Below are 19,727 nucleotides of genomic sequence, written 5' to 3'. Positions count from 1 at the left end.
GTACGTGCCATCTGAAAAGGAGGCTTTTACACTAGTTGACTTTTGTGCAAAGTTTGCCATATCTTTCCCGTAATTTTGCGGTTATCCTCTCTATTGTCTAGTCTGGTCTACTAAATTTAAGGAACTGAGAATTTAGCCATAGTACTTCAATGTTAGATAAATGCGCTTTATACCATGGAAAATTTGTTGACTGTTGTTTTCACGATAGATAGAACAATGTTTTCCTCATGATCAGTCGCATTACGTGTAGTTTGAAACCAAGCCTATAACGTGGCTTTTTGAAATCTGAAGCCCAAAACATTTATGTAAGGTACTTGAAGGTATTTACTCTTGATAAAAACGGGAAAAAAAAATTAAAATTGAGATGAATTAAGTTGAGTATATTTATTTTCCTAAAATCAGGTGCAATGATCTTTCCGGGCCGCTTTTCCGTTAACATTTGTCAAGAGTTTTGGTACAAAATAACCTTATTAAAGCTGACATAATCTTCAAAACTTGTCAGACATAAAACAAGAGTACGGATATGATTGCATCCTTCATATGCGGTGCTACAAAGCTAGTGTAGCAAGCAGAAAAATGTGTATAAGATGTGGATCGCGCGAAACGTGATCAACGGTTGCGAATTGCGAAAGAGGAGCGCAAGTGAGAAGTTTGGGCGAGACGCACGAGCACGGAACACGCAGAGCACCTTTGACAAACCTTTGGCCTGCGTCACAGCCATCTTCGACCACGTCTTTAGCACACCTTTGAGTTGAATCGCAGACAAATTTGATTACACTTTTGACCCTCCTTTGACAGTGCGCAAAGGTGTATCAAACGATCACCTTTAACCCTAAAAACACAGGCGTTCACAGGTGAGTAAAAACGGCCTTTCATGCCTTTGATTTGGTGGTAAAGGTTTATTCACAGATGATCTTTGATTCGCGTCACAGATCGTCAAAAGTGTGCAAAGGTGACCTTTACAAAACCTTTAACAAGACATTTGACGTGCAGTAAAGGCGATTTTTTGTGCCGTGTACTTGACTGAATATTGGTCGACAGTTGGTCAATATCTTGTTAGCTTTGAAGCCCAGTGAATGTCAGTTAACAAATAATCTGAATGCTTTTCATAAGACGCATTGGTGGTGTTTTCTCACCATTCATTACATCACTGTCAGACTAGTGCCAGTCCCTTTTCCTCTTTCTAATTCTCTACATACTTGTGGAGTAATGGCTGAGTTTCAACCAAATTGATATTTGGTTAAATAGTTATTGTCTACTGAATTCAATCAATAACAATCGACACTCCTGAAGACGGGAATTATCGATTGTTAGTATCACCGAACTAGTGGACTAATGCAAATCCTGGATTTTAATTGGCTACGCTACTAGAGGACTATTAGTAATACTCCTCGAGTAGCAAAATTGGTGCAGTCAAGCATGACACTTTCTTTCGTTTTATTCCCAAATAAATATTTCTTCAACTTATATTTGCTAACTGTATTATTGCCTTTTCTGTCCGACTAGTTGGGTGATACTAAAACAATTAGACCCTTCGTCCTAAAGGGCCACGGGTCAATAGCCCATTCAGCTTCACCTCATGGGCTATTGACCTGTAGCCCACAAGGGTTACGGGTCTATTGTTAATTAGGTAGCAATTTTTGTCAATCGATAGCAATCGATAAAAACTTTTTCTGTGAGTTTGATTGTTATTGATTGCAATTGATAGCAATTAGTGATCGATATTGATTGTATCAATTGATTTCCGATATTGATGTTTATCGATTGACTACGCCTGGTTTATGTTGAAGAACTCCAAAGGAAAAGCACAATTTACCAGTATGAAAGCAAATATGTGTTTCAACAATAATGTGTTAAATTAATTAGTTTAAAACATATAATTGTACTGTATTTACAACTTTTCAACACAAAATTACATTCTTTTCAAATTCTCAGCCTCGGATTTATTCTTAAAATATTTTTAAAATTTCACGAATTTCAGCCTTGATGTTCTTATAAAATATATTCTTATTAAAAAGAATAAGTGTACTGTGCATATGGTTTATTTTTGTGTTTTCCTTGCTCTGAAATATTTGTAAAAAAACATCAAGGAATTAGGGGTGGGTCGCACGCAATTAAATAAATAAATTTGCAACTTGGGTTGAGAAGCTGAAATGTTCACACCTAGGGGACCCTAAATGGGTTATTATAACACACCCTTCCATGAGGAATCCATATAAAATTCTTCCTTTCTCTAAACAGCAAAAATAGCCAAAAAGCAATAAAAACAGCACTAGCCATATGCTCAATGCTACAGTGTAATAACATTTCTACAGGAAGTTATGTGTGTCATATCAGGCTTTAATTCCTGCAGGCCGGCTCCAAAATTACTTTAACACCATCCAGACACCAGCTACATTCGAAAACAGAAATGTCATAAGCTATAATCTAAGAATATTCACAAGAATATTTTCAGCCTAAAATCGGCAGAAAAATAAGAATATTCAACCTCGGCCAGAAAAACAATGCAGTCGAGCCTGTATATAATGGTCACCCTCCTGACTTCAAGAACTGGCTGCTTATTACAGGTGGCTGCTTAATAGCGGAGCTCCTGCACGCTGAAGCCGCATGAGTGGAGTCTCATACCTTAGAAAATTTGGTAACCCATCGATCTCAAAAATTTTGGTTGTCACATGACTATCCGTACATACGTATGTACACCAAGCCCCATACTTTAAGAAAAATAAGAGAGTAGCACCATTACCATAGGTACATCTTTGAAATTGGACATCCATGTTATGATTAATTGACAGCTGTCAAAACAAGGTATCTGCTGACCAGTATCACGTGACCATATCGTGGGCTCAGGTCAAGAGTTCATGGAGGTTGCGTGTTCTTTGAAGTTGACTGCTGACCAGGTACTGGATTTTTGATTGGATCACGGGTTCAAGCCAGGTTATTACTCTGGGAGAGAGGGAGGGAGCACATGCAAAGGCAAAATTTTGCACCAATTAAACCCTGACACGTTGTTGACTTTTCTTCCAACATATTCCTTGCACAATCGTCTCTTGGAAAGTCCCTGATATATTGCGTACATAATTTCTGCAATCTTGGGTACCCTCATTAGGTATGGTTTGTTAAAATGTAACTAGAATATATAGTGAAACCACACACTGAACAATCATGCTCACAATTGATCATTTTTTGAGTTTCTGATCCAGGGAAAAATATCCTCTTTTAAGTTATGGTTAATTATTTAATCAGGAGCTCCACTTTTAGGCTTAGCTAAATCTATACATTACAGGATCACTAAAAAATACTCACGGGGCGTGGTATAATGTCAATTTGAATGACATATCATACGAAATGACTTCATGCAAGGAAACAATACGACAATCAACACTCTTTCAAGCAAAACAAAGCCAACCTGTAACTTAATGGCATAACATACATAGCATTGTGTAAAAGTATGGTGCAATAAATATAGTTGTCCTTTACTCTTCCAAGGTATATAGTGCTGTATTTCTATGACTTACAGCAGTTCACAACAAAATATGTGAACACCTAATACAGGTAACAAATACAGCATAAATTATGTATGAGCAAAAATTGGGACTTCGAAAACTGGCTGCTTAACTGGTTCACCTGTATTCTTATATAAAAAAAGTGTCACCACAGACATCATTGACTAAATGAGGGGCCAAAGTATTAAACTAGTGAGACAATCTAAGATAGTGCAGAGTGCAATTTACGGCTCTTGTACAGTAGTCACACAGGCCCTCTCCCATGGTAGTCAACTAGGCCTTTTCCCCTTTGCAGAATGTGAGCAGACAAAACTGTGATAAGACATAATCTTAGCAGTGTGTATGTTTCAAGTTTGTATTTTCTTCCAAGGCCAAAAAATAACTTATGATAAATTACCGTTATTTATTACTGTTTGTCAAGACAGTTTCAGCGAGAAGTATTGAAGGCAGTGATCGTTACTTGTCTGAAATTACTTCCTACATTGGTGATCAAGTCACCTCCAAGACTGATGAAATTAATTGGCAATTTCAGTAAGTGCCACAGAGTCTGCGGCAATAATTGCGAAGTTTCTTCAGTCATAAATTCACTAGTTTTACATGTAACTAACGAGGGAAAGTTTTGGCTGAATATGAACTTTTTGCTCCCTTCATAGAAGAGGAAATAAACAAGTTGCTAAGGAGTAGCAATATGTGATCCATTCTTTATTTGAACCCTGGCAAACACACAATGGTTATAAAATGGCAAATGAAATTTCTTGAGTGATTCCAGATGATACGCAATCACAGTAGCATTCTTTTATTGCACTAAAAAAGGAAGAACTGATGTTACCTGAAATAATTATAGCTGCTATCCCTGGTCAAAGCAAGAGTGTGGTATCACTCAAAAAAAACAAAAAAAAAAAAGAAAACGCAGATCTGAACTCAAGAATGGAGTTTATCACACTAGCAATGGTAGAATGCATGCGTCTTACATGCTGTGTTCTACCACAAGGAAAAGCACTCAACATTTGTGTGATCTCATACGAAATGGGTCTTTCACCTAACATATAGTCAATACTTACACTAAGTAATCTGCGCATGCGTTTCGAGCAAACTGCTTCTGTTCTTAAGAGAATAGCACCACAAGGATAGCAAGAGATGTTCAAAAACATATATATAGTCGTCATGTTTTCACGGAAAGGAACTTAAGTATAACATGTTTTGTGTAGTGCACACAGGTACCTACCCCACTCAGCTCCCTTCCTGCAAGGCTAATTGATTAATTGAAATTAATTAATTAACCAAACATTTAAGTTTACACTTTGTTGTCTTATTGTGTTAGTGCTTAATGCCTTAGCAAACAGTAGCCCCTTAAGCCATCCCAATAGTGTACTCTGCACTAAAAATATAAACAAAAAGAACGTGATGTGTAAAACTGAGAAGAAAACAAGAAATTATATTATTTCTTTGACATGCGACAAAATGCCCAACAGAAGCCAAGAAAACTGAATGTGCATAATTCATTATTGACTTCAGAAGACAAAGCCATACCAAATACGACAGAATTTCCAGCCTTGCACTATAATGGCTAAAATTTTAGAAAACAATGGCACACAAAAGCTAAAGACACAAGTAAAAACCAATTTGAAAACAAGAAATCAAATTCTTAGCCGTGTGACAAAATCATCTTTTTTTAATGCAACCTAAAATTACAAACACCTGTGAGATACATCATGGTGAGATACCACAAAGCAATCAGTTACAAAAATATATTCATTGGTTTCAACTTACTTAAGATTTTTCCGGATGAGAAAAGTTGCATGCCAATTTTTCAATGTTATAATCAAACTTGAGGTAACTTTGTACCCTAGCAAAATCGGGAATGCAACCTTCCATTTTATATTCATCTATATAAAACAAACTTGACTACTAAAATAATACAGTTAATTGCATTTTTACAAGGCATACAGTTTGTATAGCCCAATGAAGAAAACTGATTTTAGGGAGAAATCTACTTCAATTTTGGTTACCTCCCAAATCCAATTTTTGAGGGTGCTCCAGAGTGGAAATATCTGGTCACAATAGGCCCTTTGCAGCCAAGCCATCATGTGACCTATTTTTCATAAAATTATGGGCTATAACTTAACGAATGCCAGAAATGGAAAAAGCATGACAAAAATATCAAAATGGCCAAGTTTGAGGCCCCCATCATTAAAGAATGAGATTTTTTGACGGTCTGAGGTTTTGAAAGAATAAGAAGATTTGTATGGAAAAAGTTGTTGGAGAGCAAGGCTTTGCTCCCCAGCAACATTTTCCATACAAATCCTCTGAATTTTCCAAAAATTCAAACTGTTGTATAAACTTACTCAAACTAGGGCCTCAAACTTGGCCATTTTGGTATTTTCGATGTGCTATTTCCATTTCTGGCATTCTTTACGATATGGACCATAATATAAAATCTCCTAGGAAAAATTCAGTCACATGACCCCAGCTGCAAAGGGCATGTACCAAACTAGTGAGGGCAATCTCAGATAGTGCAGAGTGCAATTGACAGCTCTAGCATGATAGTCCCATAAGTAGTCACGCCTGCTCAGTTCACTTCTGGTTTGTATGTACCTGGGTAGTCTGCTAGGGCTTTTCCCCTTAGCAGTGTGTATGTTTCAAGGTTGTGTTTTCATTCAAGGTCCAAAAATTAAGTACAATTTATTATTGTTTGTCACAAAAGTTTTTAAATTTTACTCTGGTATTTTACGATGATTTTCGTTCATTTTAAATTCAATAATACATTGAACTGGGAAGAGCGGCAATGGAGGGGGACGTAATTTTCTGCGCTCCGCTGCAGTCCCGAAGTAGACATTCAAATTGATAGAAAATGGGGGAAAAGGCCTTGGGAAGAAAAATAAAACTGAAGGAAGACACAAGCAAGATGAAATGAGCAGCTTGAGCAGTGAAAACTCGCAGGAAACGCCAGAGCCAAAACGAACTGACAACATCTCACAAATGGCGGACATGACAGAAGATGATGTGGTCACTGTGACCAGCGAGAACACAGCGAATGGAGTAGAAACAAGATCCCACTCTCAGGACCCAGTGCTAGCTGTGATATGGGAGGCTGTAGTTCAAATTGAAGCGAACACCAATCTGCTTGTTAGTGAACATAAAGAATTAAAGATTCTCTGCGAAGAACTTCAAAGGAGCTAGCAATTTACTCAGGCAGAGGTTGATGACATGAAGAAGGAAAACCAGAATTCAAAAGAAAAGATGCCGTCAGTTAACGAGAAAAACAGTGAGCTAAAGAGGAAGGTTGACGTACCGGAAAACAATCTCCAGACCAGCATCAAGCAGGAAATAATTTAGAGAAGAAATTGAAAGACACGATAACAATGCATGACAACTTGGAACAGTATTCAAGGAAATTCAAGTTAGAAATACACGGGATACCCGAGCAGGAAAGTGAAAACATAGAGGGAATTGTGCTGGACCTTGCTAAGTCCTTACACATCAACCTAGAACCTGAAGACATCGATATAGCACACCGCATGAAGAAAGGTAATATGCGGCCAAGGCCAATTATGCCCCGATTTACCAATAATTACAGTATGAATAGATTACATAGGAACAGAACAAAACTACACAAAGTTAATGTTGGAAGATTCATTGAAGGAGTGGACAGAGTTTATATTAATGAAAATCTGACTGCCTTAAGATCAGAACTATTTAAAAAGGTTAGAGATAAAAAAGACCATCGAAACTGGAGAATCTGGACTTTGGACAGCACCATTTTTGTGAAAATGGACCCATCTAGTAGCTTTGTTATTCAAATTAAGTGTGAGACAGACCTTACCAAATTAAATTAGATTCACCAATAATTAAGATTCAGCCAATATTTAGTTCATTTAATCCCGTAGCCTTCTTCCTTCTCCCAGACTTTGAAATATGTTACATAATCGTGATCATCGTACTAAGTTTGCTTCGACGACTGACAGCATTGTTGGGATTTTGTTGATAATTTTCACCTGACCTTGGTTTATTTGTGTTGAGTTTTCGGAAGGACGCAGGTAAATCCCAGAAGAGTAAGTTTTAAGTGTTACTGTGCTTTTTTTTTTTTTGTCTCGGTATAGTTTTGTTTTGCAATCCGTGTTACTTTTGTTCCCTTTAGAATAACTTATGCTTAATTGTTGTCTGCAAATCCATGTCACAATTGAAGATTTTGTCACTGAACGTCCATGGTCTTCATAAACAAGAACAACAAAGAGCCATTTTCTGTTATCTAAAGAATCAAAAAGCATCAATTTTTTGCCTTCAAGAAACATTTTCTAAAAAGATTAAAGAAGATGAAACAATTTGGTGTGCTGAATGGGGTCGACAGATTTTATTCTCTCACGGCTCAGAACATTCCAGAGGTGTATGTATACTAGTAAAACCAAACGGTTATCCTTTAGAAACCATAGAAAGTGATGAAGAGGGGTGGTATATTTTTGCTAATTTGAAATTAACAACAGAGAAACTGTTTGTAGTAATGTCTATGCACTGACTGACTGCCAATTGCAATTCCTTTCTTGCAAAAACTCACCCATCTTCTAGTATCTAAAATGTGTATCTCAAAGGTCATTATGGTAGGAGATTAGAATACTACACTTAGCCACTTAGATAAGACTGGTGGGCTTCCATGGAGAGAGACAAGCACCAGGTGGATCGAAAATGGCAAAAAAACAACGAAATACTTCTTCAATTTAGAAAAACGGAATTATGAGAAAAAGATTATAACCCAACCTAAAACAACAGATGGTGAAATTATCTCTGATATGACTAAGATAAACAAGGAAATTCCCTGACCTCTAGAATCTCGCAAGAAGAAAATAACACCTATGGGGATCACTTTGCTTTATTCACCTTGAACCTACAAAATCCAAAACTTTGCCAAGACGAAATAAGTGAACTTGAACATGACCTGACGAAAGACAAATTGTTAAATGCCTTAAAAGGCTTCCAACCTGGCAAAACTCCAGGTGACGACAGTTTTACAAAATAATTTTATGAAACTTTCTTCAAACTTTTATGGAGAAATCTCATTGACTGTTTTAATGAAGGCTTTCAAACAGGCAAGCTATCTACATCTCAGAGGTGAGGAATTAAATCGCTTATACCAAAGGACGAAAATAATCTTATGGTTTTTAAGTAACTGGCAGCCAATAACATTACTTAATGTCAACTACAAAATACTTGCTTGAGCCATTGCAAAAAGAATAGCACCAAAGCTGCCAAAATTGGTTCACTCAGATCAAATGGGCTTCGTAAAAGGATGATATATTGGCCAAAATGAGAGGCTTTTAAATGACCTATTGGAATTCACTGAATCAAGTAAACTTCCTGGTATATTGCTGTTCATAGACTTTGAAAAAGCCGTTGATACATTGGAATGGTCCTTTATCCAACACGCACTAAAATTTTTCAATTTTGGCCCAAACATTCGGAAATGGATCTCGGTACTTTATAGTGATGTTGAGAGTGGGGTTATTAATGGAGTATACATGACTAACTATTTCCGGGTGTCAAGAGGCGTAAGGCAGGGATGCCCTCTGAGTCCCTTATTATTCATCCTATGTGTAGAAATTCTGGCACAAAAGATACGTCGAAATCCTAAAATTACAGGTATTGAACTACCTTATTCTTGTGAAGTTAAACTAAGTCAATTCGCTGAAAAAATTGGCAATTCATTTTATTTCAAAATTTTTGGTATGGTTTGATAGCCAGCTCTATAAGCTTTAATTTGAATAAGGGCTTAGGTATCTACAGCTTAAACTGGACGCGCTACATCGCTTGGACGCGAGACACCCCTGAAGGTATACGGTAACCTTAAAGCTAAACAGCAAAAAGACAAAGGCTCTATGGATAGGCTCATTGAAAAACCATAAAACTAAACCCCTTGAAATAAATGTCTCCATTGATCCAACTAAAATCTTAGGAACATACATTTCACATGACAGCGATAAAAACAATAACCTGAGTTTCTTTTTAAAAATCCAAAAGATGGAAACCAAATTAAACATTTGGTTGTCTCGTGACCTCACTCTCATGGGAAGAACCCTACTCGCTAAAACGTTAGGAATCTCAAAATTGGTATATACGGCCTCGATGTTAACTGTTCCACGAGAAGTTATTAAAAGAGTCCAAACGAAACTTTTCACTTTTTCATGGAAAAACAAAAAAGATAAAATTAAAAGAGAAGTTCTTTTTCAAGAAATGAGAAAAGATGGTCTTAATTTTCCAAATTTTGCCATAACAGTTAAAGCGCTCCGTTTAAGCTGGATCAGAAGTATGGAAGTCTCAACTTCTTACTGAAGTGCAATTACAATACAAAGAAGCTAGACAAAAGTGTATCGTTATTCTACTTAGAAATGTTAGATTACTTTAAGGAATTACACCAGGTCAACCAAGATAGCTACGAAAGTGACCTTATTCTTTGGAATAACCAAGACATAACCATTGAAGGCGAATCGCTTTTTTTGAAGAGGTGGTCTAAAAATGGAATTTATTACATTCAAGATATTTTATATGAAAATGGTAATTTTCTTAATCGAAGGTACAATATGTCAACAAATTTTTTAAACTTTTTTCAAATCCTTGCATCTATTCCATCGAACCTCAAATCCAAGGCAGCTTCTACGCTAAGACCTAAGAATTCGATTAATCGAAGGTACAATATGTCAACCAATTTTGAAAACTTTTTTCAAATCCTTACATCTATTCCACCGAACCTCAAATCCAAGGTGGCTTCTATGCTAAGACCTAAGAATTCTGTTCTCGATAATTCTGACTTTTTTGACTTTTCCATTGAAAAATCGGTTTTTCTTTCTAAAATGAAATGCAAAGACTACTACCTTCTGTTCCAAGAAAAATCAGGTTACACCTACAGCCATCAAGTCTTAGGCCCAACATTACTCTGGCATAGAAGGTAAATGGGAAAAATTATTCAAAAATATACCTCACCTCTCGGCCGACAACAAATTGACACAATTCTCCTTTAAATTATTACACCGTATTTTAGTGACCAAAAAGGAGCTTAAGAGGTTCAAAATATCCGAAAGTGAAGATTGTTTTTTCTGTAAATCCTCTGATTCCTTGGAACATGCATTTCTGTCCTGCTGGCCTAAACTTCTTTCAAAAAGTCCTTACATGGTTCAATAATGAGCACAGAGTTAACTTTACACCATCTAAAATACAGCTACTATTTAAGAACTATGATCTTCCCCTAAATACAAGCCCAAACCTCACCCAGAGGTTTGGGATTTTAGTATTGCAAACTCAAAAATATTATTATTATTGCAAAGTGTTGGAAAAAACTCTCAATTTTTTCGAATTGACGTCAGCGCTATCTTTGCAATGGAAAGCTGAAAAATGCGAAACTGAATTAATTACATAATTAATTACATAATCAGTGTCAGTGACAAAACCAGTTATTAGTGTTTTACTAATATTGTTATAATATGAATGAAAGAAGCATCAGTAATGGTATTAGTATCGTAACTTAAAAAGGGTAAATGTATTGTTTTGAAGAGTAAATTATGCAACTTTTAGTGTTGTAAGTAGCATGTGTAATTGCATTGTATTGTTAATTAGAGTAAGTAGTGTTAGTAGTTGTATTACTGTTGTAAATAGTTATCACTTCTATAATTAGTAGTGTAGTACTGTTGTAAAAAAAAATTGAACAAACGTGACAATTTTGCTCTTTGCGCCAACTTTGTAACTTGATACTTTTGTTTTCCTTGCAAAGGTATGTAACACGAAACCCTTGCTTTCTCAAAAACACAGAAGATGAGCTTGTTTTTTGGGGAGAAATGAAAGAAAGTTAAATATGTGACGAAAAAATGGAAGAGAAATGATTTTATTTTTTTCTCAAAACGCAAATTTTCTTATCACCGATGTACAAGAACTCATTTAATTATCAGATGGTCGCAGAATACCACTTTCTTTTTCTGTTGCCACCTTTGTTGCTAACAATAAAACAATTCAAAATTAATACAACAATACTGATTGATACAACTGAGAAGCGTTTCAGCAAGAAGTATTGAAGGTAAACAGCGCTACTTGGCCGATAATATCCTGCATTGGTGAACGAGTCTCCTCAACGACTGATTAAATTAATTTGCGCTTTCACTAGGTGCCACAGAGTCTGCAGCAATATTTGAACACTTTCCTGGTTTCTTTTGTCACAACTTTACAATTTGCACAATATTGAAGCCACTAATAACTTGGGAACTTTTTGGTCTCTCTTACAGACGCAATTAAGGCAAGAAATACATATAAACAAGCTGCTAAGGAGAAGCTATACATTTCCCTTCTTTATTGACAAACATACTATTGTAGTTGACAAACATACTATAAATGTAGTTTGAAAACAGATGATATTTGTTGAACCGACCTGTGGCCTGTGGGTAATTCTAAAAGATACGCTTCACTTTTGCACTAAAAGGGGACAAGCCGTGCTACCTGAAATCACATGACATAAGTGAAGGCTAATTTTGTGCAAAAAGGGCATGTATAGCATTTTGGGCCGATTTTTTTTCTTTTGCAGGAACGAGCTAATTTTTGGCAGACTGACTTGTTATGACATGAAAAGCATTGTTGCATAATTGTTTTAGTTGATTTGCACTTCGTTTTCAAGAAATAACGTATGCAAAAAAAATCAGTTTTCTGAGCGGCATCTTTTGGAGCGAATCCTTTGAAGGTGGATTTTGACGTGGCACGAACTTAAACGGTTACTTTTAGCGGCTTGGACAGCACGGTTTTTTTAAATAGATGTTTTTATTTTTGAAAGAAGTAGAAAAATAGACTGGGAAGAAAAGATCGACCGACCTCATATCGAACCAGTGTCACGACAAAACAAACTTGAATCCAGCCTGTTTAGCACCTTATTCGCTTGAGCTAATGAAGCAACAGTAAGAGAATAGCATAACTACATACATACATACATACAGACAGACAGACAGACATACATACATACATACTTTATTGGCTCGTCCCCACGGAGCTTTTCAGAGTCAATGTTACATTACAAAATTTAAAAATGCAAAGAGCCAAAAACATAACAATGATAACTTAAAAAGAAGACAAATGTTGGATGAAAGTTAAATGAAACAGTCATTAAGACGCTTACGTCTGAGCAGGCGCTTGAAATCCGTCACCGATGGACAAAGTTTAAGTTCAGGCTGCGACTCATTCCACGGAGAGGTCGCTCTATATTGAAAAGTCCTTTGACCGCTAGCAGTGCGGAAGAGTGGTATGTTCAAAAGTTGAGAGTTCCTGGTAGTCCTTGTCGAGACGGCCGATCTTCTGACAAGATTAGATGTCAAATACTCTGGAGCACATTCCTTCATGCACTTAAAAACCAGAACAGCAAAACGGAAATAAAGTTGTTGCCTGACTGGTAGCCTGCGCAAGTCTTTTAGTAAAGGAGTTATGTGATCGAATTTTTTAGCGCCGCACAAAATGTGACAAGCGAAATTCTGAACTGCTTGGAGCTTGTCCAAATTAACTTGAGTAGTATTGCTCAAAACAGAAGAGCAATAGAATAATTTACTAAAAACTAGGGCATTTATAATAATAATCAAGGCGTGTTTATCAAAAATATGCTTAACACGATTAATTTGGCCTAATCTTGACATACGTGAGGATACAGTGGAAACAATATGCTCATTAAAGGTTAAATTAGAGTCCAGTGTGACTCCAAGGTCTCTTGCAGCCTTGACGGGCTTGAGCTCCTTCCCCAATAGAAATAGCCTTAAGTCAATAACCTTAGCAGTCAATTGCCAGCTGCCGAATATGACTAGTTTCATTTTATCTGGGTTAAGTAAAAGCTGATTATTGAAGCACCAGTTCCGAATACTTAGCAGGTCCTTATTCATCTTTGCTATTGCTTCGTGCTGATTGTGGAGTTGAAATGACATGAGTAGTTTGGTATCGTCAACGCAACACTGCGACGAACAATTTTCTGGAACAGAAGGGTGGTCATTAACATAGATGTTAAAGAGTAATGGACCAAGGATGCTCCCTTGTGGAACGCCAGAGCTAACAGGTAGTTTGGTCGACAAAGTTGCATTTATTCGCACAGCTTGGTATCGCGAGGTTAAGGCTACTTCCCACCTTCGAGGGTGTCCTTCGGGAAAAAAATCGTACGCGCGCCACTTTCAATAAAACCCCAACAAACTATATATCATAAGAAAGCTTAATAACTGTACTTTACGAAAAAAATACAATTTCAGCAATGTTTTCTTTTAGGAAGTGTCAGGAGGCGGTAAGGCGTGAAACGACCAAGGCTTCTTCTATTGAATTTATAGGCTGTCGGATTCCGCAGTATGAGCAAAATGGCTGCACAGTCTTATTCACAAGGCATCAATCAATAAAAGTGTGTCAGGCTTTTTTGATATTCTGATTGGTTGTCTAGATATCCACATCTACAGTTGGAGTAGCTAAAAATATGCGAGACGTGTTGCGTAAATGGACGCAACGGGAAAAATGTGTTAAATATCAAAATTTCCCGACACACTTTGGTTTGTCATTATCTCTGAAATGTTCTGGCGAAATTTCACAAAAATCCGTCAAATCTGCATACCCTATAAATTCGCTCAAAGTGGATGTATTCCGCCAAAAATCAAATCTGAGATTTTAGCTTGTAAAGGTTCGTAAACAACTCGCGCCACGCCCGGAGATTATCACGCTTAATAAAACCGCAACCAATGCAACAGCAGGACCTCCTAGTGTCTCTGACAATAGATCAAGATTTCCTGGGAAAAGCATTGCATTGCAACATGTTTTTTTTATCTCGCTCAGTGTAGTTCAATTTAGGACAGCAACGTAATATAATGGGCAAGACGCCAAAGGCAAAGGCAAAGGCAAAGGCAAAACCCGCGCCAAAAATGTTTAAGGCGGAAAATGTGCCACTGAAAAACAAGACGTTAAGGAATCGACGGACAGCTTAAGAAATACCTTTATTGCCGAAATGAGTTCCCTTGGGTAGGTTTCATTTTCTTCATCGCTTCCACCAGATTCCGACGAAGAATCTTGATTGCAGCCTGCACTGACGTTGACTTTGAATTTTAAGCTACTTGTTCCAAGGATATTTGAACGCTCCGGATCTTCAGCAGATGCCGAGATTGTCGAAGGCGTTTAGCCAAACCAAGAGCCTTTGTCCCTCCCCGCAAGGGTTTTTTTTTTTCTTTCCTTGACAATATGGAGCTTTTTCTTTCTTCTCTGGGCTGGTTTTTTTCATTTTCTTTACCCAAGGACTTTTTTCTACTTTTGGTTTTTCCATAGGAGTTAGCGTAAAGAGCTTTCACGTGGGAATTTTTGTCAAGTGCGTGATGTAAATAAAAATATGCAAATGACATGAAATACGAGTGATAAGCGTTTGCCGCGAAAATTTCCCCAGGGTTCTAGCACGTTGACAAGATTATGACACCTTCCTAGTTTATTGACTTTATTTGAAAATACGTTTTTTCTAAATAACTCGGCCGCTGTTTGAGATTTTTAATGTTTTTCCATTGGAAACACTAGATAAAATGATGAACTTAAATTTTGTCAAATAAAAGAAAAAACGATTTTTTTGACCTCTGAAGGTGGGAAGTAACCTTAAGTAACCGCCGAACCATTCTGTCGCAATAATGAAACTAGCGGCAAATGCCACGCTTCGGTGACTTCAGTTTAGCAAAACAAAAGGTTTCTTTTGTTTTTCGCTCAACTAAAGATCTCCAAAAGATACCCCTGGAAAACTGAGTTTTTTGCATACGCTATTTCTCAAAAATGAAGCCCAAATCAACAAAAATAATTACGCAACAATGCTTTTCATGTCAAAACAAGTCAGTCTTCCAAAAATTAGCTTGATCCTGCAAAAAATAAAAATTGGCCCAAAATGCTATATATGACCTTTTTGCACAAAAGCCTTCAAATCATAAACAAGCCGCCATGGAGAGGAATTCGTTTCCACTCTTTTAACCTTAGCAAACACGCAATACTTTGAAAACAGCACACAACATTTCTTGAACCAAGCTAGGGATGATTCCAAAAGATACACTGTCATAGAAGTGTTCTTTGCACTAGAAAGGGAGAAAGGGAGAACTGATGTTACCTGAAATATAACTGCTATCCCAGGCAAAATGAGTGTCGTATTACACAACATATAAAAAACTGCGTGGATCCGAACTCCGGAACAGATCTTATCATGATAACAATGCTAGAATGCATGCATCCCATATGTTGTATTCATTCTACCACAAGAAAAAGAACTTAATGTTCGTGTGTAATTCCGTATGTATCTTTTACCTAAAATACAGTTGACATTAACGCAAATTAATCTGCGCATGCGTTTCGAGCAAAGTGAGTACCACTAGGATGGCAAGAGATTTTTGGAAACATATATAGGTTTGTGAGGTTATTATAGAAGTAACGTAAGTACGATACGCTGTACGTAGCAAACAGAGGTACCTACCCCACCCCCCTACGACAATGCTAATTAATTAATTGAAATTAATTAACTAAACAAACATTAAAGTTTACACCTTATTGTGTTACTGCCTTACCGAACAGCAGCCCCCTAAACCATCCCAATAGTGCACTCTGCACTAAAAAGGTGCTCTATGGTTTGTTATCACAAAAAAAGCACTCATCACAATCCTCAATGCCCATTTTCATTAATTAACAATACATTTGTGTCAATAGTTCTATGGAATATCCTACATTGAGAGCTTCTTAAAGGAGAACAAGAAGATCTTTAAGATCTTATAACCGCACTTTTAAAATTTAACTGTTTTCTTAGCACTACAGTCGTAACGCAGTGCATATACCAAAGTAGTCCTTGATGTTTCATTGATTACTGTAGACACCACATCACTTGAGTGACAAACTGTATTATTGCAACATCGCTCTTAGCCTTTGTGAAATCTAAAATCACCTGATCAATCTGTAGCACAACTGACAACAACAACTACACACAAACTGTTTGAGCCTCTTATTGCACCATCACTTGTAGCCGTTGTGAAATCTTCGATTGCACCATCAGTCTTTGCAGTTGCTTCTGGCGAAATAAACTTGCAAAGTAAACATAATCTTATTTGTCATGTAGTGAAAAAGAAAGCTGCAACGTCAGCGCATTCCATGGCTGACATAATACCTATTTTTAGCATAATTATTTATTACTCCCTTCAAATTCAACGTTTCGATAAAACCAAAAGAAAATATATTTTACACACAATAAAGAAAACAATATCTGTAACATTGTCTGTGTATTAATATTTCAACAGCTTTTGGTGAATAAACATCACAGGTTGCGTGATTCAAAATTTGGCCGAGAGGAAGTTTGGGTCTGATCACCAACAAAACTAGGATAGTGGGCACTTCAGAGGCTGAAACTTCACTGACTGGAAAAGCTGAATGTTTACTTGCTATAGGCGAAGACAAAAAAACTAAGCTTTTTGGAGTGGCCTTCTCCGTTAACTTACTGGTGCTTGTGCATAAGAAAGGGATACTGTAATAAGTACTCCAATCTCCAAATGGAGACGAAAGATATTTATTCCATTGATGCTGCACCCTAGTTGGCTGTATGGCAACTGATCTTCGCAAGATATCATAAGTGAAACTGGTCACCCTTCTTGTTTTAAATAGTCTCTCAGTCTATATTTTGAGATTTAACCACAGGTAAGTGTTTACCAACCTTTCTAATCTCTGATTTCCATGAAATTGAAATTGTGCAATACCATAAGCGTGTAAGAAGGTATAATACCATAAGCTTGTAAGAAGGTACACTTTAAATCCGAAAAAGCCGGATTCATTTATGAGATCATTGACATAGCATACATTGTTTATGTACCACAAGCAATAGAACACAGATTTATTTTCTATCTTAATAAAAACATTATTCCATATAGAGTGGCTGTGACAATAAGTCACTGGCTAGGTTTGTTTCATTCAGTAACCAAACATCTTCCCAGTAAAGACAATAAGAAAACAAGAGCTTTTCCAGTCTGCCTAATAATTTACGTCCCATACTTTTTTACTCCAAGAGATCTTTAGAGCCTTAGCAAACGATTAAATATCAGACATCTTCAATACTCCATCTTCCATATCATTGATAATTGTTTTTCTTGCTATTTTATCACCCTTTCAACCCCAAATAAGGGAGTAGAAGAGAGTTTCCGATACCTTAAGAAAAGATTTGCTTGGAGCTGGATGTGGTTAACTAGATGAACAAATTTAGATACTGTGAGTAACTTGATTGCCTGCATTTCGCCAGGACCAAGAGTCTAAAAGCTCTCTGAACTCACCTAGTTTTATTCTGTAATATTATTATTGTGCTCCACTATTCATTGGTGTGAGTAATGTTGTGGGATTCGAACCCATGACCTCTGCGAATACACAGTTCAAATATGAATTATTTCATAATACTTCACATCATTTCACTCCTCACAGGAAGATATGAACTCAATTAATTGACCTTGCTCCCATGTGTGGCTTCATAGCTCAGTTGGTAGAGCAACGCACTTGTATTCGCGGAGGTCACGGGTTCGAATCCCGTTGAAGCCCTGATTTTTTCAGGCTTCTTCTTTCCAATTGCTTAAATTGGAAAAAAATTTACTGCGATGATTATTCTTCACTTTCATCTACAACCGCCGTTCAAATATGAATTATTTCATATATACTTCACATCATGTCACCCCTCACGGGAAGATATGAACTCAATTAATTGACCTCGCTCCCAATGTGTGGCTTCATAGCTCAGTTGGTAGAGCATTGCACCAGTATTCGCAGAGGTCATGGGTCCAAATCCTGTTGAAGCCCTGATTTTTTCAGGCTTCTTCTTTCCAATTGCTTAAATTAGAAAATTTACTGCGATGATCATTCTTCACTTTCATCTACAACCGCAGTTCAAATATGAATTATTTCATATATACTTCACATCATTTCACTAGTCATGGGAAGATATGAACTCAATTAATTGACCTTGCTCCCAATGTGTGGCTTCATAGCTCAGTTGGTAGAGCATCGCACTAGTATTTGCAGAGGTCACGTGTTTGAATCCCGTTGAAACCCTGTTTTTTCAGGCTTCTTCTTTCCAATTGGAAAATTTACTGCGATGTTCATTCTTCACTTTCACTATTCGTTGGGTTTCAACAAAAAACGTTATCCCTAGGATGTTCATTAAAAACCCATGCTAAATTTTTCTCCAAAGTACCATGTCTATTGAGAATTGCTTGCTACCCAGCCATACAACCTTAGTTTTTTCTACAAAATTATCTTACTTCCACACAGCAAAAGAAAGATGAAAGGTGTAAATCTAAAAGATGACAAAAACAAGCCAATATTTGAGATCGACCGTTTTTCAACTGTATTAAATTAGGGGCCACTTAGTTCTTTTCACAGCAGTTCTGTAGTGGCTGAATAAGACTCCTAAATTATATTTTCAGAACAAAGCAAATAAACTCAACAACAACGGATGTTGCCATAAATTAACACGGAGAAATCCAATGTGCGTGTTTCACATATCTAAAGTATTGATCACTTTCAAAATCAAAAATTCCCACATAAACACAACCAAATGAAAGAAACGTGAAAGGAAGTTCAATAACAACAAGACGATCTAAGATCGTTAGTCGGGCTGTAGTTACGAGTGTTGACCATTTGCGGTGCACAGCAGTCTCTTTCCAATTTTACCGGCCAGTTGTTGAAGTTACCTGTGGTCCTTATAATTTGGACCATACATAACAGAACTGTCGCAATAAAATGATGATTACTCCTGAAGCCTGAACTTTTGTGAAGCCTTTGTGCACTCCTCTGAGTTCACATTATTGTCACAGAGAGAGTATATAGTCTGGAAATACTGTACTAAGCTCTGAATGGATGGTACTTCTAATAGTACACATGTACCTGAGGGATGGCTTCTACCATATTCATCTCTTGAATGAGAATCAAATATCTCTAAAGTTCTCCCATTAACAGTATGACAGATACTCGTCTGAGACCAATACATTTTATTGTCAGAATAAATGAAGAATAATTTTGTGTCAAGAGTGATTCAAAAGCCCTGTCTTACATACTGTACTGATATCCCTCAATTATTGAATCACAATGAGTTAGATTACCGGTGCAGCTTTCACTATAATTAAACTGGTAAATTACTTTTCTCAGACATATAGCAATCTCTAATCATTGACAGTAATTCTGTTTGCATTAAATACACCTGCCCTGTACATTGTG

At 36.8% G+C, this 19,727-nt stretch overlaps 1 protein-coding gene and 1 non-coding gene across 4 annotated transcripts in view; one reads left to right on the top strand and one right to left on the bottom strand.

Moving 5' to 3' along the window:
• LOC110065573 (nuclear factor related to kappa-B-binding protein-like) overlaps nt 1-19,727 on the bottom strand; it is a 173,532-nt gene that overhangs the window by 95,136 nt on the left and 58,669 nt on the right. The gene's annotated exons all lie outside the window — the stretch shown is intronic.
• Nucleotides 17,983-18,056, top strand: Trnat-ugu (transfer RNA threonine (anticodon UGU)). The gene has a single exon. It is a non-coding gene; the product is annotated as a tRNA-Thr (tRNA).

This window comes from Orbicella faveolata, unplaced genomic scaffold (assembly GCF_042242905.1).
Source record: "Orbicella faveolata isolate gen_17 unplaced genomic scaffold, um_ofav_v1 contig_25, whole genome shotgun sequence".
In the NCBI taxonomy this organism is placed as follows: domain Eukaryota; kingdom Metazoa; phylum Cnidaria; class Anthozoa; order Scleractinia; family Merulinidae; genus Orbicella; species Orbicella faveolata.
This window is presented reverse-complemented; position numbering and strand designations above follow the sequence as displayed.